Source organism: Aplidium turbinatum, chromosome 16 (assembly GCF_918807975.1).
Source record: "Aplidium turbinatum chromosome 16, kaAplTurb1.1, whole genome shotgun sequence".
Classification (NCBI taxonomy): Eukaryota; Metazoa; Chordata; class Ascidiacea; order Aplousobranchia; family Polyclinidae; genus Aplidium; species Aplidium turbinatum.
This window is the reverse complement of record NC_137487.1, coordinates 3,822,597-3,847,686: the sequence shown is the minus strand read 5'-3', so window position 1 is coordinate 3,847,686 and position 25,090 is coordinate 3,822,597. Positions and strand designations below refer to the sequence as shown.

The 25,090-nt window shown below is 38.3% G+C and overlaps 1 long non-coding RNA gene across 2 annotated transcripts in view; it reads right to left on the bottom strand.

The window, feature by feature from the left end:
- Positions 1-25,090, bottom strand: part of LOC145785971 (uncharacterized) — a 167,884-nt gene that overhangs the window by 63,366 nt on the left and 79,428 nt on the right. The gene's annotated exons all lie outside the window — the stretch shown is intronic.

Below are 25,090 nucleotides of genomic sequence, written 5' to 3'. Positions count from 1 at the left end.
TCATTTCATTTTCACCCTCCAATGGCCTACTGAAACTGTGTAGATTGTACTTTCGACTCCCGCTGGGTAGCAGTAGATCCTGTCATCACACCAACTGGTTACAACGGTAAACCATAATGTCTTCGTGGGAAAATCGTAACATAAGATTCCCGGATCCGTTCGTCTGTATGTAATGACCGAAAGAAACACTCTTTTGAAAACGTGTATTCAAGAATTGTATTTTTGTAATAATAGCCACTGGCTGGCGAAATTGGAACGCAACACCGTACGCCACTAAAAACTTGTCACTACAATACCAAGTACTGAGATAAAGACGGAAATTTCGTCCAGCTGGCAAGCACTAAGCAAAACAGTTATATATGCGACCAACTTTCAAGCAACAATTTTAAAAATGACGAAAATAGATTGCAATATCTCAAACGCACGTAAGCAGTTTCTGTGACGTAATAATGAAAGGCATTATGAAACTATTCAGACACCTGTTGGCTTTGGCTTACAGTTACACCATATCTCGTAATTCAAAATTTAACGATGATGTAATGTTTCAACAGGTGTTCAAACGGTTGTGCAATTCAAGATTTAACGATGATGTAATGTTTCAACAGGTGTGACCAGAGGTGATGCAATCTTTGCTAATTTCTAGCAATAGCCATTACGTCAGACGCCAAGATTCAGTAGACCTGAACGGTTTTATGTGATGTTTGATTTAAAAATTGTCCGGAACACCAACCTCTGGTGAAACAACATTCGCTTTAATTCTTTGTCATTAACCTGTGTTCTCCGAAACTCATAGACCAACATCCAGCTGTTTGACAACAAACTGGTTTTAGGTAGCAGAATATATTTCAAAATGTTTACTTCTTATTTCTTTTTAACCTTATCTGTAGCGACACGGGGTTTTATGAAGACGCCCCACTCTATTAGTGAAATATTCCACAGAAGGAAATATGTTAGAAATGGGAAATTTCTTGACTTTTAGTTTTTATTCTTTGCAAATTTTACCTGTCACCTCAACTGGTCATTTTTCTACCTTCTTGTCCTTCACAATAAGCATTTCGTCTCAAGTAACTAAACATTTTCGTGCAGTGGTTGTTGTATATATGTCAATGTTAGTGCAATATAAATGACAGTGCAATTACTTTGAAATGTAGAAACGTTCAAAAATGCCTTATATTAATGAGCACAAGTAATTTTTTGTTTAGTTTATTTATAATTCAAAAATTTCTTTTTTTTAAAACCGATTTTCTGACGTCTTTTCATCTCAAGCAATTTATTTCAATAAATTTGTTGAATAAAATTTTAATTTCTATACGTATAATACTCATGGCTATTACCTTGTAAAATATGTTGGTTCTGTGATTTTCATACCTCCAGTTATTAGCGATTAATTAGAACGGGGCCAAGATAACCCGTGACGGGCTTTCCGGGTACAAAAACAGCTCGTATTAAGATAGGGTTAAGTTTGCTATCACTTATAAACGTATTGAGCATTTTGAAGCAAGAATTTGATCGAAAATACTATTGGCAGTACATGAATTTATTAATTTACAAAATAATTGCATTTTAAATCATGTTTTTTTTGTTAAGGTTATCTATCCATTTGCAGTAGATGCGCAGCAGCAGATTTTTAACATTCATTCATTTTCTTTGAAAGTGTAGTGTTCTTTATTATTTACACAATTCAATTATTTTTAACTCTTGCGATTTGACACGAACAGTCGCCTAAGTAGCAATAACGCAATACTAATTTTACAGTCTTGTCTCACAGACCAATGTGATAATCTTTTGCCCTCTAATACAGGGGTGTGCAACCTTTGTTACAGGAGGGCCAGATATAAATAATTGGTGAAACCGCGGGCCGCACGTTTATTTAACATATGCTTTCTAGTAGGCACAAAAAAAGTAGTTTTTTTGTTATTCATGTTATTCTTTTAACATTATTAGGGGTTATCTCCTTGCAGAAATAATAAGTTAAGACTCATAAATTTCTGAAAAAAACCGCTATTCAAATTTATTGTCACACCGATTTTAAACGACTTCAGTGAGAAATTTGCAGCTGGCTTTTTTTTTCGACGACTTTTTCCAAATTTACTTTAATAGAAGTGCTCTCAATTCGAAGTCCATTTTCAAAGTGTTCGTCTGTCAGAACCGCTCGATAAAGAGATTTCATGACGTCCATTTTAGAACAAAGTTGTTCGCACAAATACGTTGAGCAAAAAAGAGCATTTAGCCATGAATTTTTGTAAATGTGGAAAGTCATCTTGGTTTAGATGTTTTTGGTAAAAATTGCCAAGATTCATTGCTAAATACTTTGCTTTCAAATCCGTTTTCTTTTGAAGATCAATCAGTTCAAATTGGATATCAGCTTGTGCTTTGTCAACGTCTGTGTTGAATGGCGAAGAGAATACCAGACAAATGTTCATGAGATTTGAAGTTCTTGAAAGGAGCCAAAAGTCATACAACAATTTTTCAAGTTGGTCTGCATAATCAGTTTTCTTCTCAAGATTCATTCCATTGTCTCTCAAAGTTGGATGGTGGAAACGATTTCCTGTCTGTATATGAGCTTTCCAAAGACACAATTCAAAATTGGCACATCTACGCGAGCCGCACAATTTTTCTTCGCGGGCTGCATTTGGCCCGCGGGCCGCACGTTGCACACCCCTGCTCTAATAGATCATTATTTTGCAAAGTTCAAATTTTAAGATTGGGTCACTATGGCTTATTATGACCTCATATTGATGCCATCGTCACAAATAAATCTGAGGTCTCTTTCTGTCAGACTAGACCCATCGAGAAATTTCAAAATACGTTGCCTGAAATAAGCAAAATGCCTTCTCACCACTGGTGGCGCTAAGTTAGGGCTGCCATATGTCCTCTTTTAAAAGGATTTGTCCTCTTTTTTCAATAAAAATGAATTGTCCTCCGAGGACACTAAAAAATGCTCAAATGTCCTCTTATTTGACAGTTTGGGTTTTCATGCTTAATATATTTTCAACTGGATTATATTGCTTGATGACGTTTCAGCGACGGTTTGTTGGCTATTTGTTTTCTTAGCATTTTGTATAGGCCTACCAATGTAGCATGCTGATTTATAAATTCTGCAAGAAATTGGCACATTTTATGGAGCTGTTGTTGAACGTTCATTGCCTGGTTCATTGTAAGATATTAAACGACATTTTAAAGGCCATGCTCACACTTTCACAAAAATTAATCTTTTACCTACATACGTTTTATATTGATACAACGCTTGTAGACGTTGTTGATTACGAACTCAGTTTGGTTCGTTTGTTACTTGAAACAAATCGAAAGACAGCAAAAGAATCGTGGCATGGATAGGGTACAGCTTTGCAAGGGAAGGAAGAGCTTTTTAGTTCACGCCGTTTTAGCATCGTAACGGATATGTGCAGCCCAGTGGCGTAGCCAGAAAAAAAAATTTTGGGTGGGGGGCAAATATTTGATGAGTTCCAAAGTGTTTGTTTTAAGACACCATCACCTGATGTAGCCTACTGTAGAAACCTATAGACCAAGTCATGCTATAGACACAAAAGCTTATAAGGGTTGATTAGTTGGCAAAGTAAGCTGCAAGCTTTTGCAATTAATTGGTTGTTCAAGTCAGACGCACAGTCCATAAAAAAAGAATTCGATTATTGAAAAAAATGCAAACCAAATTATGTAGGCTACCGCTACCACATTTCAGAATGCCCAGCACAAACACTAATACATATTACGTTAAACGCGCAGAAAAAAAACTCGACAGGTAAAACCCATCAACATTTTGATAAAAACCCTTTATTTCAACTGAAAGCACTTTCAACTAATGACTTACTGATAACTCTCAAGTACAAATTAACTTTTGAATATTTGGCATCATTTTGGAAGTGTGGGGGCATTAAGAAGCAGCACTTAGCGTAGGCCTACCATATTTTCATCGCCTAAAAAGAGGATACGTTTCGCCAGCAAGTAGAATTTTAAGCTGGAAAACTCTTTTATTATTTATTTATTTGGATTTTGTTTCAGACACAAGTAGAATTGGTCCATAGGATACAAACACACAAAGAAAACGAAATACAACACCATGCAGACAACGAGTAGCAGCTATCGGTACTACACAAATATTAACCACAAGTTTCAGGCTGTTTCACAAGTTTCAGATTGACAGAACGTTTAATTTATTCTTTCTCATCTTTAGTGCTTCCTTAAGACAACAAATAATTTTATATTATTAAAAGTCAGCAAAAAAGTGAAAAAAATACCTAATTTTTAGATAGTTTCAGTCACAGCAATGATCGCAAAAATCCGCAAAATGTGACAAATCAGGCATGATCTCCAGGTAGCCAAGCCTTCGAAATTGTTAAATTTCAAAGTTTGGATTCCGAAGTTGAGCCTTTTGTTGAAAATATAACAAAATTTGTAGAAAATCATATCGTTTTTTAAGACATCTGGCAATTAACACCCCCCAGAACTTGTTTTAGACACACAGAAAGACACCCATAAATTTTGTAAAAACAAATGAACGAAGTATTTTTAAGTCACATAAGTAGTTTAGTCACATAAGTAAGTAGTTTACTACTACATTCCGGCTTTGCGTGAAAATCCTGATTACTTCTCCACAAAGCGTTCTCAACCATGACCGCAATGACCTAAACGTTTTGCTGAAGCATATAGGCTACACAGAACCATGTGAAGTAGCCTACTCAGAGTACAAGAGCTGACGCCCCGTTAGCTCAGTGGTTGCGCGCCGGGCTCAAGATCAGGTAGCGCTGATTCGACTCTCCGGGTGTGCGCTTAAAAAACGCATTTCAGGAGTGCTCTGCATTCAGCGGCACCAAGTGAACTGAATAATTCCCCGGCAACAAACACTTCAACAATCGGAAAACTTCACTCTGCCAATCTCGGTAACCGGCCCTGCGTTAAGAGCCTCTACAAGTGTGCAAAACTACCAGGAATAACCTATCATCAAGGCTTTGTCAGTCCGAGAATATACGGTAGATTAAAAACCAAGCTGACAATGCCCAGAATAGTGGAGGTTTACAGTGCTAACGTCTGCGCTGAATAGATTTCCAACGTTCGGTATATGTCCAGTACATGGACGGATTGAGTAACTCTCTTCGGGGACGGTTCAGTGACAACCTTGATTTTTTGCGTTGCTATCCTTAAGAACTTCTTTAGAGTGCCAAATATTATCCAAGCGTGCACAATGCAATCCGAGTCATCCTGGCCTTGCCAGCAACAACAGTTGAGGCTGAAAAGGCTTTTTCATGCATGAGGAGAGTCAAGACCTGGCTACTCTCAACAATGACTTCCGATCGCCTCTCAGATTTGTGTGTGCTTCATTGCCATTACGAAAGGATCAGTGAGGAGAAGATCAATCGAGTTGTTACGAACATGGCTGGCGGGAGGCGACGAATAGACTTTTAATCGCGATGTTGTCATTTTCTGATCATGCAATAAATTGATTTTGCTTTATGTTTAAAAATACTTTTTAAATCTCTCACAAAGTCGATTTTATATTAACCAGGTCAAGGAATGATTTTAAACCATCTTTCTTTTGCTGTATGTTTGGATGGTTCAACTGTCAGGATCATGGCTTAACAGATCAAAAATGGAAATGTTTAGACTTCTTGAGGCAGGAAATCGCATCATTTGAGAGCAAAATAGTTTTCATTTTCGAATTTCTCATGGTCAGATTCATGGAAAACAATGCGAGAAGATCAAAAATTTGAAAATTTCTGATTTTTAAACTGATCTGCTGTGCATGGACATTGGACAATTCCCAGATGAACAAATTAAATAACATTGTCCGTTCAGACACCATTTATACTTTCAGTATCAGAACAAAAATAAACCTAGGTAGCCTAGTGATCTATGCGGGTGTGATGTTGGTTTCTGAGCTTCATATCTTATTTGTTTGATTTTTGAAATGTAACAAAGTCACTTATGCACGCTTTAATAAAGAATACAAATGGCGTATTTCAAGTGAAGTAGCCTAACTCACACTTAGCCCACATCATGATGGTTGCGAAAACAGGAAATTAGCACGTGGTATTAGTGTTTACTACTTAATAAACCCTTTGTTTAATAAACAATAACAAACGAAACAAAGTTTGTTTGGTACAAAACAAACTTTTTTTCGACAACACACGATTTAAAATCCATCTTGCATTATATTCTTCCAAAGTCCAGACCTGAGGTACAGCTCTGGTGCAGTGCATCGCACCTTTCCTTTGTTGGCATGATTGTAACAGTGACCAATGACAAAAGAAATAATAATGTGAAAAATTACATGAGGAGAATTACAAGAAATGGAAACGCAATAAGATGGTTCTGCAACATTCAGTAGCGTTGATATGGGGGTCCAGGGGGTATTTTTTACTCAGGTCCAAATTGATTTTAGAGGCCAGTAACTTTTCCAAGTGACCTGGGAACTTAAACTACCACAGCATATTGTTTCGATATAATGAGTTTTTTATAGAATTGTCTTGATTTAAGGTCCTAGGATCTCATTGTTACCGGCCTAAATTATCCTATCAACGGCCCTGGCAACAACAGGCCACAAGAGATCCAGTACACCAGCTCAGGCACTCTATATGCCAACCTGGCTTACCAAAGGCAGAGGATGTCCTACGACTCAATTAACCGTCTCCATTGGTTTAGACGTGTTGAGAAGAGAGCAAAGGATGGATTAACCATTGCCGAGATGTACTAGTTCTTAGCACGCAGGCCCAATGAATGAATCAAGGTTCAAATTTTAGTTGATGTATAAAGTTTATTTTTCGCTAATGTGTGTAAAGAGGAGGTTAAGTTGGTTACAAATTTGTTCAGGATTTCCGTATGAGTTGTTTTTGTACGATAAGTTCATTAAAAAGAGCTTTTTTTTCAAGAATTTGGATTGCAGTTTTCCTTGTTTTTGATGAATCGTGTTTTTGTTTTTTGAAATGCTGCTTTATAATATTTGTTTGAAGTGCTGCTTTAGTTAATTTGTAATATAATCCCCCTTGCTTGCCACACCTATTCCGAGCAAGCCTGTCAAGCGATGGAACTTCAGAAAGGCCGATTGGGAATACTACAGCTTCCTCACAAACGAAGCTACGCAGTACCTCCCACCCCCACACACCATCAAAGTGGATGAAGCCTACCAGGACTTCTGTGATGCAATCATATCTGCGGCAAAAGACTCCATCCCGCGAGGTCGACGGAAAAACTACATACCTTGCTGGGATGTGGAGTGCGACAGGCTTTACCGCGACTTCCTCCGTTCCCCCCAGGGTACCGCCACCACCAACTCAGCAACAGCCCTGCTGGCAAGATTGGATTCAAAGAGGAAGAAGCGCTGGACAGAAGCCATAGACTCAATCGACTTCACGCACTCCAGCCGCACAGCTTGGAGTACACTCAACAACCTCACTGGCAGATCACGTGCCTCTCGTCGCCAATGCCCCATTTCAGCAAATGCCATCGCCTCACAACTTGTGAAAAATGGAGTGCACAGAACGAGAGACCGTGAATCAGACAAGTCCGTCCTCAAGGAAATGACGAACCTCTGGAAGGTCCCAACACCTGTCGAGGGCAACATCTCTGGTGAGTTTACCCCAGAAGAATTTGCCTCCGCCCTCCAGCACCTAAAGCCAGGCAAATCCCCGGGCCTTGACCACCTATGCCCGGAACTAATACTCCAAGCTGCCCCCTCTATGAGGTCCTGGTTAAAAGAATTCCTTTCCTGCTGCTTGCGTCACCTGCGCATCCCAAGAATCTGGAGAAGAGCCCTAGTGGTTGCAGTCCCAAAGCCGAAGAAGCCCCCAGGGGATCCGAAGAGCTATCGCCCCATCTCTCTGCTCTGTATCCCCTTCAAGATACTCGAAAGACTTATCTACGCCCGTGTCGAACCGATAATAGACCCTCAGCTCCCTCGGGAACAAGCCGGCTTCCGCCACGGAAGATCAACTGTAGACCAGGTCACTCTGATGACCCAAGACATCGAGGACAGCTTCTCGGCAAAAAAGAAGGCTGGCGCCGTGTTTGTCGATCTCACGGCTGCCTACGACACTGTATGGCACAGCGGCCTTACCTGCAAACTACTCCGTCTCCTTCCTGACAGGCACATGGTCCATATGATTATGGAACTTGTGCAAAACCGCAGCTTTACCCTTTCCACCGGTAGCGGCCGACGAAGTAGACTACGTCGACTCAGGAACGGCGTCCCACAGGGCTCTGTCCTGGCTCCCCTCCTCTTTAACACTTACATCTATGACCTGCCTGACACCATCTCCAGGAAGTATGCTTATGCAGACGATCTGGCTCTCCTGCATCCAGCCGGAGATTGGCAGTCAATGGAGAGGAACCTAAGCCAGGACATGTCAACTATATCAACATATCTCCAGAAATGGAAGCTACAGCTCAGCAAGGCAAAGACAGTGTCGGCGGCCTTCCACCTAAACAACAAGGAAGCAAAACGTGAGATCAACATTACCACCGATGACGAACACCTACCCTACTGCGCCGAACCCACCTACCTCGGCGTAACCCTGGACAGGTCACTCACGTACCGACGACACCTGGAGTCACTGCGCAAAAAACTATCTGCGCGCGTTGCACTTTTGAGGCGGCTGGCGGGTTCCGGCTGGGGAGCTGATGCGAAAACCCTTCGCACAGCTACCTTGGCCCTTGTCCATTCTACCGCTGAGTACTGCGCACCAGTGTGGTGCCGCAGCTCTCACACCCGCCACATTGACACCGCCATCAATGACGCACTACGCACTGTGACTGGATGCCTGCGTCCCACTCCAACGGATTGCCTTCCCATCCTTGCAGGCATCCAACCTGCTGAGCTTCGCCGTAAAGGAGCCATGATTTCCCTTGCTCGTCGCGCACTGGACCCCGACCACCTCCTCCACAGTACATTCCAGCGCCTACCTGGAGGACAGCAGCGACTGAAATCAAGACGCCCATTTGTGCCCGCCGCACGACAGCTTCTGAACAACGTTGAAGATCTTGGAATAAGTGCGGCACACTGGACGAACTACACATGGAACATGGAGTGGCAAAACAACACTTCCCGACTCCGTGATTTCCTACCCGACGTCGATCCCCATCCTCCGGGAATGTCCCTCGCAAGACTTGCGTGGGTCCGGCTTAACCGCCTACGAACCGGCGTCGGTCGCTTTCGTTCAGACATGTGCAAATGGGGCCTGGCTCCCTCACCGGGATGCGAGTGTGGCGCCACAGACCAGACAGTAGATCATGTCGTCCATGACTGCCCAATCCATCAACCACCACATGGAGCGCCTGGACTGAAGGCCCTGGATGACGAGACTGTCGAGTGGCTGATGACATCATGCCCAAACATATAGTCCAGAAGAACAGCTCATACGACGAAGAAGAAGTTAATTTGTATGTATGTTATTCCTGAAGAGGACATCTTGTGATGTCGAAAACGTTCGATACTTAATTTGTTGCGTAGTTTTATGTTTATGTAAATGTAATAAACTTGAAGATGCTAAACTTGATCACGTTGCTCGGCTTCGTATGCCTATGGTTCAACAAGACAAACTCTCTACCGAAGCTTTATAATATTTGTTTGAAGTGCTGCTTTATAATATTTCTTTGAAGTGCTACTTTATAATATTTGTTTGAAGTGCTGCTTTATAATATTTCTTTGAAGTGCTGCTTTATAATATTTGTTTGAAGTGCTGCTTTATAATATTTCTTTGAAGTGCTGCTTTATAATATTTGTTTGAAGTGCTGCATTATAATATTTGTTTGAAGTGCTGCTTTATAATATTTCTTTGAAGTGCTGCTTTATAATATTTGTTTGAAGTGCTGCTTTATAATATTTGTTTGAAGTGCTACTTTATAATATTTGTTTGAAGTGCTGCTTTATAATATTTGTTTGAAGTGCTACTTTATAATATTTCTTTGAAGTGCTGCTTTATAATATTTGTTTGAAATGCTGCATTATAATATTTGTTTGAAGTGCTGCTTTATAATATATAATAATACTACGACCCGGAATGGTTTCATGGAAGCGTGGAACTAAGAAAACACGAGTATTCTTTAGTGTTAATTTGTTTAGATTTAGGCCTATGTTGTTTGGAAGCTCCAGGCTCCAAATTATCATCTCAAAGGATTTGATGGTGAGAGGCACAATTTGGGTTCTTTAAATTGCGTCGACGTATTATCCACAGCAATTCCAACCTTGTTCATTTAACTGCCATCGTCCTGATATGATAACGCTGCCCATGCATCCACCTCAATCAACCATCCAAGTAGGTGTTCCAGCAATTGACTTCAAGGCACCCGTTTGTTTCAACTGAGATCCAACTGCTAAACTCATCCACTAGGCTTCGTTTCATTAGAACATTTCTTCCAGCTTTCCAGTGTGGTCAAGGAACGTCGTGAAGCTGGGGTAGTAAAAAGATTGACTCTCGGCCCCAGCAGCTAAAATGGCAAATAAAAAATTATAAATGATCGATAGCTTGCTTGCAGCCGGCATTGATGTCTATAGGTGACAGCACATACTGCGACTTCATGGCTTTTGCACCACCTTTTATAGCCTTCATCTCAATTCAATAAAGTTGAAATGTTGTTTGCTACCAATTAGTCGCTCCAACTTCATCATTCACAGAAAGGATTGGTGGTTTCAAGTATTACTTGTTTTCAATGCATAATCAAAACAATTCAAAGTAGTTTTTATTCAAAAAACAAATATAGTAATGCGCCCCTCAAAGAAGTCTTACGTTGGCCACTGCCCTTGTCTTTACCAAATTAAGATTAATGTTTGTTTGCAATATTGTTTTGTTTGCTTTTGAATCTGTCTTGCAGTAGACACATCAGGTATAACCATTGCAAAGATATTGTCACAAAAGTTAGAATATGTTTGTAACATAAAAAAGAAAAGTAAATATCAGATTTGTCTGGTACATTGGTGTCAGTGACAAAGAAAAATATGTCAGAGTGCTTGCTAAGTTGTATGACAAGATTAGCCTAATTAATGTATGCACGCAATAAAAGCATACGAATGGCGTGTTTCAAGTCAATTACAGTAACCTACACTTAACGCCGGGATGGTTATGGAAACAGGAAATCAGCCCACCTCGAAGAAGCACACGCTAAAAGATTTTACCACTTAAAAAGTCCGTCTTTAAAACAGAAACATCCGCAATGAAAGGTTGTTTTGTACAGACGGAAACTGTTTTTGGCGGACGTTGTTTTGAAATCAAATTTGTGCCATAGTTTTCGAATGCTTTATTGCGTCTCTGTGATATTTTACCCTAAACTTGGAAACTGCATGTTTTGGCAGCCGATTTAAGCACGAATTGACAGAGATACCTACTGGTGTTTCGCCCATAAGGCTGGGCTCATCAGTACCGCACCACCAGGCTACAGTACTTTCGACTCGCAAACCAGCTTTTAATTACCGTATACATCTCTGTGCTAACGTTCATCCATAACAACTGTTCAGAGTTGTAATAAAATTTTATTGACGTCTTGTTTTGTGAATTCATGTCATTTTCACCCTCCAATGGCCTACTGAAACTGTGTAGATTGTACTTTTGACGGCCGCTGGATAGCAGTAGATCCTGTCATCACGCCAACCTCTGGTGAAACAACATTCACTTTAATTCTTGATCGTTAACTTGTGTTCTCCGAAACTCATAGACTAACATCCAGCTGTTTGACAACATACTGGTCTTAGGTAGCAGAATATATTTCAAAATGTTTACTTCTTATTCCTTTTAAACCTTATCTGTAGCGACGGGGTTTTATGAGGACGCCCCACTCTATTAGTGAAATATTTCACAGAAGGAAATATGCTAGAAATGGGAAATTTCTTGGCTTTTAGTTTTTATTCTTTGCAAATTTTACCTGTCACCTCAACTGGTCATTTTTCTACCTTCTTGTCCTTCACAATAAGCATTTCGTCTCAAGTGACTAGACATTTTCGTGCAATGGTTGTTATATATATGTCAATGTTAGTGCAATATAAATGACAGTGCAATTACTTTGAAATGTAGAAACGTTCAAAAATGCCTTATATTAATGAGCACAAGTAATTTTTTGTTTAGTTTATTTATAATTCAAAAATTTCAATTGTGAAGCTACAGTATTTTCGGAAAATTAGAATAAAAACCGATTTTCTGACGTCTTTTCATCTAAAACAATTTATTTCAATAAATTTCTTAAATAAAACTTTAATTTCTATACGCACAATACTCATGGCTATTACCTTGTAAAATATTTTGGTTCTGTGATTTTCATACTTCCAGTTATTAGCGATTAATTAGAACGGGGCTAAGATAACCCGTGACGGGCTTTCCGAGTACAAAAACAGCTCGTATTAAGATAGGGTTAAGTTTGCTATCACTTATAAAAGTATTGAGCATTTTGAAGCAAGAATTTGATCGAAAATACTGTTGGCAGTATATGAATTTATTAATTTATAAAGTAATTGCATTTTAAATCATGTTTTTTTTTGTTAAGTTTATCTATCCATTTACAGTAGATGCGCAGCAGCAGATTTTTAACATTCATTCATTTTCTTTGAAAGTGTAGTGTAGTTTTATTATTTACACAATTCAATTTTTTTTAACTCTTGCGATTTGACACGAACAGTCGCCTAAGTAGCAATAACGCAATATACTTACTTTTCTGTCTTGTCTCACAGACTAATGTGATAATCTTTTGCCCTCTAATAGATCATTATTGGGCAAAGTTCAAATTTTAAGATGGGGTCAATATGGATTTTTATGACCTCATATTGATGCCATCGTCACAAAGAAATCTGAGGTCTCTTTCTGTCAGACTAGATTCATTGAAAAATTTCAAAATATGTGCATAGGTTGCCTGAAATAAGCAAAATGCCTTCTCACCACTGGTGGCGCTAAGTGCTGCTTCTTTATGCCCCCACACTTCCCAAAATGATGCTAACTATTCAAAAGTTAATTTTTACTTGAGAGTTATCAGTAAGTCATTAGTTGAAAGTGCATTCAGTTAAAATAAAGTGTTCAACTTTCAGGATCATGGCTTAACAGATCAAAAATGGAAATGTTTAGACTTCTTGAGGCAGGAAATCGCATCATTTGAGAGCAAAATGGTTTTCATTTTCGAATTTCTCATGATCAGATTCATGGAAAACAATGCGAGAAGATAAAAAATTTGAAAATTTCTGATTTTTAAACTGATCTACTGTGCATTAGGGTGGCTCGTTTTTCAACTTTATTTTAAATTCTCTCGGGGTAGTGGGGAAATGGTGCCAATTAGTGAAAAAACAATTAAGACAAAATTTGTGATTTGTAAAAAATTGTCTTCACCCTCCTCATGGGGCCCAAAAATCAAGAAATGGAGTCAAAAGTAGTATATAGTGAGTTTTATCCTACGGATTGGTGCTTGACGTCACTATGACATCACGTATGACGTTGCTGGATTGATGACATCATTCAATGACGTACATTGACGCGATGACGAAGCTGGAATAACGACATCATTCGATGACGTCAGCTGTATTGTATTGGAAACCCAAGGGCTTCATAGTGTAAAGCAAACACCAATCCGAATCGGATTGGTGGTTGACGTCACAATGACATCACGACACTGAAATGACGACATCATGAGATGACGAACATTGAAGCCGTGACGTAGCACTTGACGAAGCTGGTTTGACGACATCATTCAATGACGCATAGTGAAGTGTGAGACAACTATGTTTGGATGACGCCATCATGGAATGACAGCGTGTTGTGTGATTGACAGTTGATGGAAAACCAACATGTGACGTCAGGACGATACGTGACATTACAGCCACCTCGAAGTACAACAATAAGCGGTGTATGACGCCAGCAGACCAAATAAGTGACGTTGTGATGCGTGCGTAACAAGACAAAGTTCAAGACACAAAATCGCAATTAGCGACGTCAAGGCAGACGCAAACAAAGTACAGATAACACTGGTCTACAAATTTCAAATTTTTTTTTCAGGTTTAGGTTTTGACAACTGATTTTGGCTAACTTTGGGGCGCTGAATCCGAAAATGAACTCAGATTTTCTCTATCACATCAAGTTTTCTTTCTATCGTTGCCATTATTAATGAAATTGACCAATTTTTACCCTTTTTAGTGCAGTAAAATGTCAAATATAATTATTTTCTGACAGCTATAAACTTTCAAACATAGAGATATTTTTACACTAAATTCATAAATTGGTTCAGATTTCCTTTAAAATAAAAAAAATTCCTGTTATGATAATAATCGTAATAGGACATAGTGGAGATTGGTAGCGTTGAGTTTTTCCATGCTGGCTTGAACTCCCTGTCTTGGCTTCTCAGGCGTTATCTGTGGGTCAGCTGCTATCTCTGTGCAGCAAGGTTACCAGATGTAAATTTGGCAAGGAGCCAACTGCACGTTCAAAAAGGGCCAAAAAAGAGCCAACTTTTTAAACAAGGGGCCAATTTCGTTTATTGCAACAATATAGAAGGGCTTCTTCTAGAAATGGGATTACCACAGTATGATGCAGACGAATGGAGACTTTTCATTGATAGCTCCAAACGAAGTTTGAAGTGTGTTCTACTTCACAATGGTAACGTTTACGGTTCTATTCCGATAGGACATTCGGTGACAATGAAAGAAGAGTATCAGAACATCAAAACCGTTCTTGAAAAGTTAAAGTACCATGAGCATGGTTGGCTCATCTGTGTAGATTTAAAAATGGTGAACTTTTTGCTGGGGCAACAAAGTGGCTACACCAAATACCCATGTTTCCTATGCTACTGGGACAGCAGGGCCAAGGATCAGCACTGGAACAAAGAAGAGTGGGCTCCAAGGCTCACCTTGACACCTGGAGACAAAAATATCATACGTGATCAGTTAGTTGATATCAAAAAGATCCTCTTGCCTCCTCTTCACATCAAATTTGGTCTCATGAAACAATATGTAAAAGCTTTGGATCATGAAGGAGAGTGTTTTAAGTATATATGTTATGCTTTTCCTGGTCTCAGTGAAGAGAAAAAAAGAGCTGGGATTTTCAATGGACCACAAATCAGGCAATTGTTAAAGGATGAAAATTTTGTAAAATCAATGTTGCCATTCGAGGCTAGAGCTTGGAATACTTTCGGTGCTGTTGTGAGAAATTTTTTGGGAAACAGAAAAGCAGAAAATTATAAAGATCTTTTAAGGGAGCTACTGCTTAGTTTTGAAGATTTGGGATGCAGGATGAGCATCAAAGTTCACTATTTGAAAAGCCATGCGGATGAGTTTCCAGAAAACCTTGAGAAAGTTAGTGAAGAACAGGGTGAACGTTTCCACCAGGATATTAAAATTATGCAGGAACGTTATCAAGGTCGGTGGGATTGTCATGATGGCCGACTATTGTTGTAGTTTTAAAAGAGAAATTCCAGATGCTGCTCATAAAAGAAAGTCCCTCAAAAGAGCCTTTTTAAGCTTATAAGTGAAGAGTTCATATTTATGAAAGCTCTTTTTTTGACTGTTTCTGAACTCGCCCTGCCCAAGTCTCTTTGAGTCAATCTTTATTTTGGCACTTTGCTATTTCTGTGTGTGTCTTTAGAATTTCTGCACTCCATTGGAATGTTTATGTGCATATTGTGTGAACTGTAGGCTATAATTTAGAAAATACCTTGTCACTGTCCTATCGACATGTTCGTCAGCATAATGTAGCGTTTGATGTTATTATGGTTGCTCTTTTGCATGCCTATTTTTTATTCCAAGGCATGAAATTTTAATAAAGACAACGCAAATTTGTGTGAATATAATATAGAATGCTTGTTTGTTAATCAAAGCTAGATTATTGCAGGTAAAACAGTGTTTATTGCATCAGAAGTCCTTGTTTTGACAACAGAGGGGGGGCAAAAATTGATTTTTTTCAAAAATTAGGGATATTTCATATCTCAAAAACGTGATGTGATAGAGAAAATCTGAGTTCATTTTCGGATTCAGCGCCCCAAAATTAGCTAAAATCAGTTGTCAAAACCCAAACCTGAAATTTTGTGTAGACCAGTGTAATGAACAAATTAGATTGTTTGGACGCTAATAGTTTGAAGACGTGTTGCTTTGACTGGTTGGAATTGTTTCAACAACTAACACACATTGCGGACATGGTGGTGTCACTGGTGGATAGCCGGCTTCACGTTTGAAATAGTATTCATTACCACACTCCTCACAGCGATTGTGACGGAAGCATAATCCGCACCGTTTGTCATCACACAAGTGATTGTATCTCAAATCATCGTAGCACTTGATGCACAGGTAATTGGATATACAGCGACATCGGTCGTAGTCGCTAATGTTTAAATTGCCCCAGGCTTCCAAAAACTTGATATCATCACAAGACATTTCTTCAGGATGCATTGCCTTCCGACATGCCTAACGCGTGAGGTAGTCCAGCTTTGCCTTTGCAAACGTTGCTTGAGTCATGCCTTTACTTACAACAAGTGTGATATTTTGCTACAATCTGTGAAACGTTGAAAACATGTGAAAAAGTTTGCAACAACAAACAAAACGTATTTCATACAACTCAATAATGCGGACTCAATAATGCCGACTCAATACTCAATAATCCAGATCATCTGGAGAGACCGGACCATAGAAATCGGCGGGGTCTGGATCAAAGAAGGGCTGAGCATCTTCCAAAATCTCAGGCTGAAAAGGGAGTATGTCTTCAACCAACCACGCCCGGATCACCCTCAACAGCAGAGTCTTCTACTTCATCATAAGAATCCTCCGGAATCGATGGTGGGATCAAACCTTCAACCGAAATGTTACCAGGGGAATCCAATTCAGTGACATCAGAATCGTAAAGTGATTCGGACAATGAAATTGCAATGCATTTGCTGATGAAGCCAATGTCTGATGACTGATGCAATGCTTGTATAAATACCCAAAAAGATCAAGATTAAACCAGCCCTAGGCATACAGCAACAAGAAATGCCATGCCGTACGCGGTAGAAAGCTTAGGATGGCACTACAAAGAAGCGGTTGGTGTCATCCGCCAAGAAAGGTAGTAGCATCGTGCTGACGCGACTAGATCAGAAGCAAGGCGGCTAAACCGAAAGAACAAACACAAAAGCTATGTTGACAAACCCGCCGGAAGCGATGAAGTTGCTGATTACCCGCCACTTCGAGGTTGAATTTCATCTGTTTTGCCTTAAATCAACGGCTATTGCAAGTTTTTCTTGGCAATGGCATTCTTTTTACTTTCACGTTGTTTCAATGTCGAGAAAACTGCAAGAAACTTTTTCAAGTTTGAGAATTTTTTAAGTCTCTTCTACCTAATATATACTGTACCAGTGCCTCAACAAATCCTTCACTCGATTCAGTATAAAGTTGCCAATCCAGCATCTGCAACATTTTGCTGGCATAGGAAAAACAAGAGCTGGCTTCGCACAGTCATCCTAAGTCGAAAAAGTTTGATTTGACGTTAAACATAGCAGACATTTTAGTTGAAAACTTCCTTTAAAACCAAACAATGAACACAACATATATAATGGGTTTTTAACCAACTTTTGCATAGAGATTACTCTACTGCCAAAAACCTTCTTACCACATTCGCTGGACTTATGTGTCATTTAGCACTTTCGTGTTATGTATAGCTTATTGTACTAATGATTTTAATTCGTTTATGCTTTACATTTTGATTTTGCCTATTACTGCCACGCCACTGAGATGACAACATAGTGTTTAATAGCCTACTCTTGTAGACAGCCACAAAACAAAATATCGTATTAAATTTCGTTTTCATTTCAAAAGTTTGCTTGTCAAAAGATTGCAAGAAACTTTTTCAAGTTTGAGAATTTTTTAAGTCTCTTCTACCTAATATATACCAGTGCCTCAACAAATCCTTCACTCGATTCAGTATAAAGTTGCCAATCCAGCATCTGCAACATTTTGCTGGCATAGGAAAAACAAGAGCTGGCTTCGCACAGTCATCCTAAGTCGAAAAAGTTTGATTTGACGTTAAACATAGCAGACATTTTAGTTGAAAACTTCCTTTAAAACCAAACAATGAACACAACATATATAATGGGTTTTTAACCAACTTTTGCATAGAGATTACTCTACTGCGAAAAACCTTCTTACCGTACCACATTCGCTGGACTTATGTGTCATTTAGCACTTTCGTGTTATGTATAGCCTATTGTACTAATGATTTTAATTCGTTTATGCTTTACATTTTGATTTTGCCTATTACTGCCACGCCACTAAGATGACAACATAGTGTTTAATAGCCTACTCTTGTAGACAGCCACAACAGAAAATATCGTATTAAATTTCGTTTTCATTTCGAAAGTTTGATTGTCAAAAGATAACTTTTAGTTTCATATTGGCAAAAAAAAAAATTGAAGTCAAACAGGCGTTCTTAAGCTAAGCTTGCAAAATATTTGTAATAAGTAAATCCAACTCTATATTCAGTGGCCTTTTAATATAATAATCTGAGAAGAAATTTTATAATTTCAAAGTGAGTATCAGATGAACATGATACTCCAAGGCAGGTACGCGCTCAGTACTGTGCTGCAAACAATGCAAAATCTCATTTCGCTAAATGCTCACCCGCTGTAAAAAGCATTGTATTTCGCTCTTATTGTATGTCCTTTTACGCATCCCAGTTGTGGAATAAGTTTAGATCTTCTAGTATAAAACGATTACGTGTTGCTTACAACGATTCTTTTAGAATATTGCACAATTTGCCTCGTTATGTCAGTGCCCGTAAATATCAAGTAATGTAAAATATAACAACGTTTGATGCTTTATTGAGGAAAAACATGTTTTCGTTTATCAATCGTTGCATTCACTCTTCAAATCGCTTTATATCAGATCTGATTGTTTTTATCGTTCTGAATACTTTCAATTCTTCCAACGCTCATTGTACATAAATTTGTAACAGTAGATAGCCCGTTTAGTGAGCTTTTAAACCGACGGCATCCAAAACGGCTCTCTGTGACCTTTGTGCATTTGTAGTTTGTGTATTTCGTTGTTTTTGCTTTGGATATGGACAACTTTGTCTGATGCAAATAAATAATATTAATAATAGATCCCATGTTTTTTTTAATGTAACTTTTTTGAAAGTAAATTGCTCTGTGGTTTCCAGAATAAATTTTAGTTTTCTTTGCTTAACTCTGATGATGTCAGGACGCTTAGCGTATACAAAAACAGATGTTATGGGAATAGTAAACATGCTAGAATTAGGTAATTGTCAAATTAAAATTAATGAACAACACACTTGCTCAGAAAGTACATGCTTATGCAAACGCCATCAATTATGCAGCATGGCCAATTTCATTTTATGTTTCATACCATTTAATGACATTTTTTGATGTATCTCCATTACAACCTGCATCGTTGACAAAGGGTTACAGAGGGTACTTTTGGACGCGCGCCCAGGATGATTTTAGAGGCTTGTAACCATTCTAAGGGGCTGGGAAGCTTGAATAAACCGCCTGGCGTTCGTTGGATATGGTGCGTTTTTCTTAAAAGTGCCTAAATTTGGAGCTTGAGAGTTTGATTGCTACCGGGCCCGAATTATCCTCTCAATCGACCTAGCTGCGACAATACGTTTTCATGTTGGAAGCATTCACAAAACATGAAAACACAAAGCCCAAGCTTGTTGCAAATTTTGCAATGCTTTTGTTGTGCTTACCAGTCATAGACAGGCTATGATCACGTAAGTACGTTTTTTCCAGATTTCATAATCTACCTATGGGCACATTAGTCCACATACCGCTAACGAGGAGAAATGCCAGTTGTTTCCAAAGTTATCCCTGCATAATTACTGTTCCTGTACGTGGCACAAACTGTTTAACAAACCCACTCCAGCCACGCAAGTAAACAAATCTTGAAGTCGAGAAATGAAATAAGTAAACTACAATTGTTTTAACAGTGTAATGGAAAAGTATTAGAAGCAACAAAAAACAAAAACATGTTAAGCAGTTTTCAATGTTATTTACAACTGCTTTGAGACTATTGACAACACTCTCGTTTGTGTTTGTGGAACTACGCTTGAGCAACTTACATAACGGCTCGCCTTGACAAAGCTTTGCTTTGAACAATTTTTTTTTTCTTTGAAGGTGTATTTGTAGTGCATGCTGGTTTCTCTACCTACAATTTCCATTCATCTCATTTGGTTGTTTCTGCGTTCTGTTATTCGTTTAAAGGGTACACTACCCGTAATTTTTATCTAAATTTTTTCCCTTAAAGGAGTGACTTGTGAAGGATCATGTAACGTATTAAGAATGAACAGGTTTCTTGCTTTTGTACTGTACATAGAGATTGGCTTTAACTGATGCTTATCTAGCCTATACGTCATCAGAGGAGCGCATCACTTTGCAAATTGGATATCTCGAGAAGAGTCTCGTTCATTTTTTAAACAATAGCAGCACACTGTCGTCAATCGTGACGGGAAGTGGGCCGACCCAGAGAACGCCGAGCAGTTCCACAACGCCGTACAGCTTGTCAACGATATTCGGAGCAAACTTGGAGAACCCAAGGCCAAGTGGTGGCCGCCTAATCTTTTTTTTTTTTTTTTTTTATTAAATGCTTCGCATTTAATTCTATTTATTTATTTATTTTTTTTTTAAATGCTTCGCATTTAAAATGTAATTTATTGCAATAAAAAATCCTATATTGTTCAACGCGTGCATCATTTTATGTGAGAATATCTGAAAAGCATCTAATTACAGGCTATCGTTTTTCGACCAACCAGGACATATGTGCATCACATAAAAAACGCAATAAAAACAACATGCTTTGCTGTAAGGTCCTTGCAATCGCGTCGAGTATGACGTCTGAGAGCAAAACGATAGACATGATTGGCAGATTGCATCTGGACATATAATACCATAATTATCCCTGTTTGTAAGAACAACAAAGGCAATATTCAGGATGCTGGAAATTACAGACCCATTGCAGTGGCAACTGTAGTGTCCGAATTATTTGAACATTATATCCCTGAGCATATTTCACCGTTTTTAAATATATCTGACAATCAGTTTGGATTTAAGCCAAAACATGGCACAGATTTATGTGTTTATCTTTATAAACAAACAATATCTCATTACATACACAGCAATAGTCCTGTGTTTAGTGTATTTCTTGATGCATCTAAAGCATTTGATAGAGTTAATCACAATATCTTATTTAACAAGTTAGTTTCACGGAATGTTCCTATGTGTTTTGTACGATTATTGAAGCATTGGTATAAAGAACAAATAATGAGAATAAAGTGGGGGAATCAAATTTCTGACCCCTTCCATGTCACCAACGGAGTAAGGCAGGGAGGGGTTTTAAGGCCTTACCTGTTTTCTTTGTACATAGATGACTTATCGACTGCATTGAATTCCCTAGATGTCGGATGTAATACTGGTTCATCTCACTTGAATCACCTAATGTTTGCAGACGGCTTGTATGTATTTAGTCCAAGTGCTGAAGGTACCCAAAAACTCATTGATGTGTAAGAATCCTATGCTTCTAGACATGACATTATTTTCAACTGCAAACAAAACTGTTGGATTGGTCCATCAATGTCGCAAATTTAAAGTTTTGACCTCTCCATGCATGTGGCTGTAGGCCTACAATACACAAAGTAAATTTGTTAGACAAGTGAAATATTTAGGAATACTGATTGATGATCCCATCAGTGATGACGCAGATATTAAAAGGCAAGTGCGATCTCTTTATGTCGCTGCCAATCAGCTTAGGTCCAAGTTTGGAAATTGCTCTACCGAAGTTAAAAATGTAATGTACTAATCATAGTGCATGCCAATGTATGGTTCGCAACTATGGTGTAACTATAAAACTTCTACTTTAAATCGCATACGCGTTGCTTACAACGACTCGTACAGAATTATCCACAACTTGTCGAGATGCGACAGTGCTAGAGTGTGTCAGGTACAGAACGACGTGTTAACATTTGATGCTCTATTAAGAAAAAATTGCTATGCATTTGTAGAACGTTGCAAAAGATCAATTAGGCTAATCCACTTTTGAGCAATGTCGTGTTTTCTGATTACTATTTTAATTCTACATTTTATATTCACTACAACAGTATTTTGTACGTTGTTTGATGTAGCCTGCTTGATGTTATGTTAGTCTGATATTTTGTGTGATGACTGTTAAAAATTTGAATTCCATGGACTTTGAGTCTGATTGCAAATAAATGATAATAATATATTAATAAGGATTTTTTATTGCAATAAATTACATTTTAAATGCGAAGCATTTAAAAAATAAATAAATAAATAAATAAAATTAAATGCGAAGCATTTAATAAAAAAAAAAAAAAAAGATTAGGCGGCCACCGCTTGGCCTTGGGTTCTCCAAGTTTGCTCCGAATATCGTTGACAAGCTGTACGGCGTTGTGGAACTGCTCGGCGTTCTCTGGGTCGGCCCACTTCCCGTCACGATTGACGACAGTGTGCTGCTATTGTTTAAAAAATGAACGAGACTCTTCTCGAGATATCCAATTTGCAAAGTGATGCGCTCCTCTGATGACGTATAGGCTAGATAAGCATCAGTTAAAGCCAATCTCTATGTACAGTACAAAAGCAAGAAACCTGTTCATTCTTAATACGTTACATGATCCTTCACAAGTCACTCCTTTAAGGGAAAAAATTTAGATAAAAATTACGGGTAGTGTACCCTTTAAACGAATAACAGAACGCAGAAACAACCAAATGAGATGAATGGAAATTGTAGGTAGAGAAACCAGCATGCACTACAAATACACCTTCAAAGAAAAAAAAAATTGTTCAAAGCAAAGCTTTGTCAAGGCGAGCCGTTATGTAAGTTGCTCAAGCGTAGTTCCACAAACACAAACGAGAGTGTTGTCAATAGTCTCAAAGCAGTTGTAAATAACATTGAAAACTGCTTAACATGTTTTTGTTTTTTGTTGCTTCTAATACTTTTCCATTACACTGTTAAAACAATTGTAGTTTACTTATTTCATTTCTCGACTTCAAGATTTGTTTACTTGCGTGGCTGGAGTGGGTTTGTTAAACAGTTTGTGCCACGTACAGGAACAGTAATTATGCAGGGATAACTTTGGAAACAACTGGCATTTCTCCTCGTTAGCGGTATGTGGACTAATGTGCCCATAGGTAGATTATGAAATCTGGAAAAAACGTACTTACGTGATCATAGCCTGTCTATGACTGGTAAGCACAACAAAAGCATTGCAAAATTTGCAACAAGCTTGGGCTTTGTGTTTTCATGTTTTGTGAATGCTTCCAACATGAAAACGTATTGTCGCAGCTAGGTCGATTGAGAGGATAATTCGGGCCCGGTAGCAATCAAACTCTCAAGCTCCAAATTTAGGCACTTTTAAGAAAAACGCACCATATCCAACGAACGCCAGGCGGTTTATTCAAGCTTCCCAGCCCCTTAGAATGGTTACAAGCCTCTAAAATCATCCTGGGCGCGCGTCCAAAAGTACCCTCTGTAACCCTTTGTCAACGATGCAGGTTGTAATGGAGATACATCAAAAAATGTCATTAAATGGTATGAAACATAAAATGAAATTGGCCATGCTGCATAATTGATGGCGTTTGCATAAGCATGTACTTTCTGAGCAAGTGTGTTGTTCATTAATTTTAATTTGACAATTACCTAATTCTAGCATGTTTACTATTCCCATAACATCTGTTTTTGTATACGCTAAGCGTCCTGACATCATCAGAGTTAAGCAAAGAAAACTAAAATTTATTCTGGAAACCACAGAGCAATTTACTTTCAAAAAAGTTACATTAAAAAAAACATGGGATCTATTATTATTATTATTTATTTGCATCAGACAAAGTTGTCCATATCCAAAGCAAAAACAACGAAATACACAAACTACAAATGCACAAAGGTCACAGAGAGCCGTTTTGGATGCCGTCGGTTTAAAAGCTCACTAAACGGGCTATCTTCTGTTACAAATTTATGTACAATGAGCGTTGGAAGAATTGAAAGTATTCAGAACGATAAAAACAATCAGATCTGATATAAAGCGATTTGAAGAGTGAATGCAACGATTGATAAACGAAAACATGTTTTTCCTCAATAAAGCATCAAACGTTGTTATATTTTACATTACTTGATATTTACGGGCACTGACATAACGAGGCAAATTGTGCAATATTCTAAAAGAATCGTTGTAAGCAACACGTAATCGTTTTATACTAGAAGATCTAAACTTATTCCACAACTGGGATGCGTAAAAGGACATACAATAAGAGCGAAATACAATGCTTTTTACAGCGGGTGAGCATTTAGCGAAATGAGATTTTGCATTGTTTGCAGCACAGTACTGAGCGCGTACCTGCCTTGGAGTATCATGTTCATCTGATACTCACTTTGAAATTATAAAATTTCTTCTCAGATTATTATATTAAAAGGCCACTGAATATAGAGTTGGATTTACTTATTACAAATATTTTGCAAGCTTAGCTTAAGAACGCCTGTTTGACTTCAATTTTTTTTTTTGCCAATATGAAACTAAAAGTTATCTTTTGACAATCAAACTTTCGAAATGAAAACGAAATTTAATACGATATTTTCTGTTGTGGCTGTCTACAAGAGTAGGCTATTAAACACTATGTTGTCATCTTAGTGGCGTGGCAGTAATAGGCAAAATCAAAATGTAAAGCATAAACGAATTAAAATCATTAGTACAATAGGCTATACATAACACGAAAGTGCTAAATGACACATAAGTCCAGCGAATGTGGTACGGTAAGAAGGTTTTTCGCAGTAGAGTAATCTCTATGCAAAAGTTGGTTAAAAACCCATTATATATGTTGTGTTCATTGTTTGGTTTTAAAGGAAGTTTTCAACTAAAATGTCTGCTATGTTTAACGTCAAATCAAACTTTTTCGACTTAGGATGACTGTGCGAAGCCAGCTCTTGTTTTTCCTATGCCAGCAAAATGTTGCAGATGCTGGATTGGCAACTTTATACTGAATCGAGTGAAGGATTTGTTGAGGCACTGGTATATATTAGGTAGAAGAGACTTAAAAAATTCTCAAACTTGAAAAAGTTTCTTGCAATCTTTTGACAAGCAAACTTTCGAAATGAAAACGAAATTTAATACGATATTTTGTTTTGTGGCTGTCTACA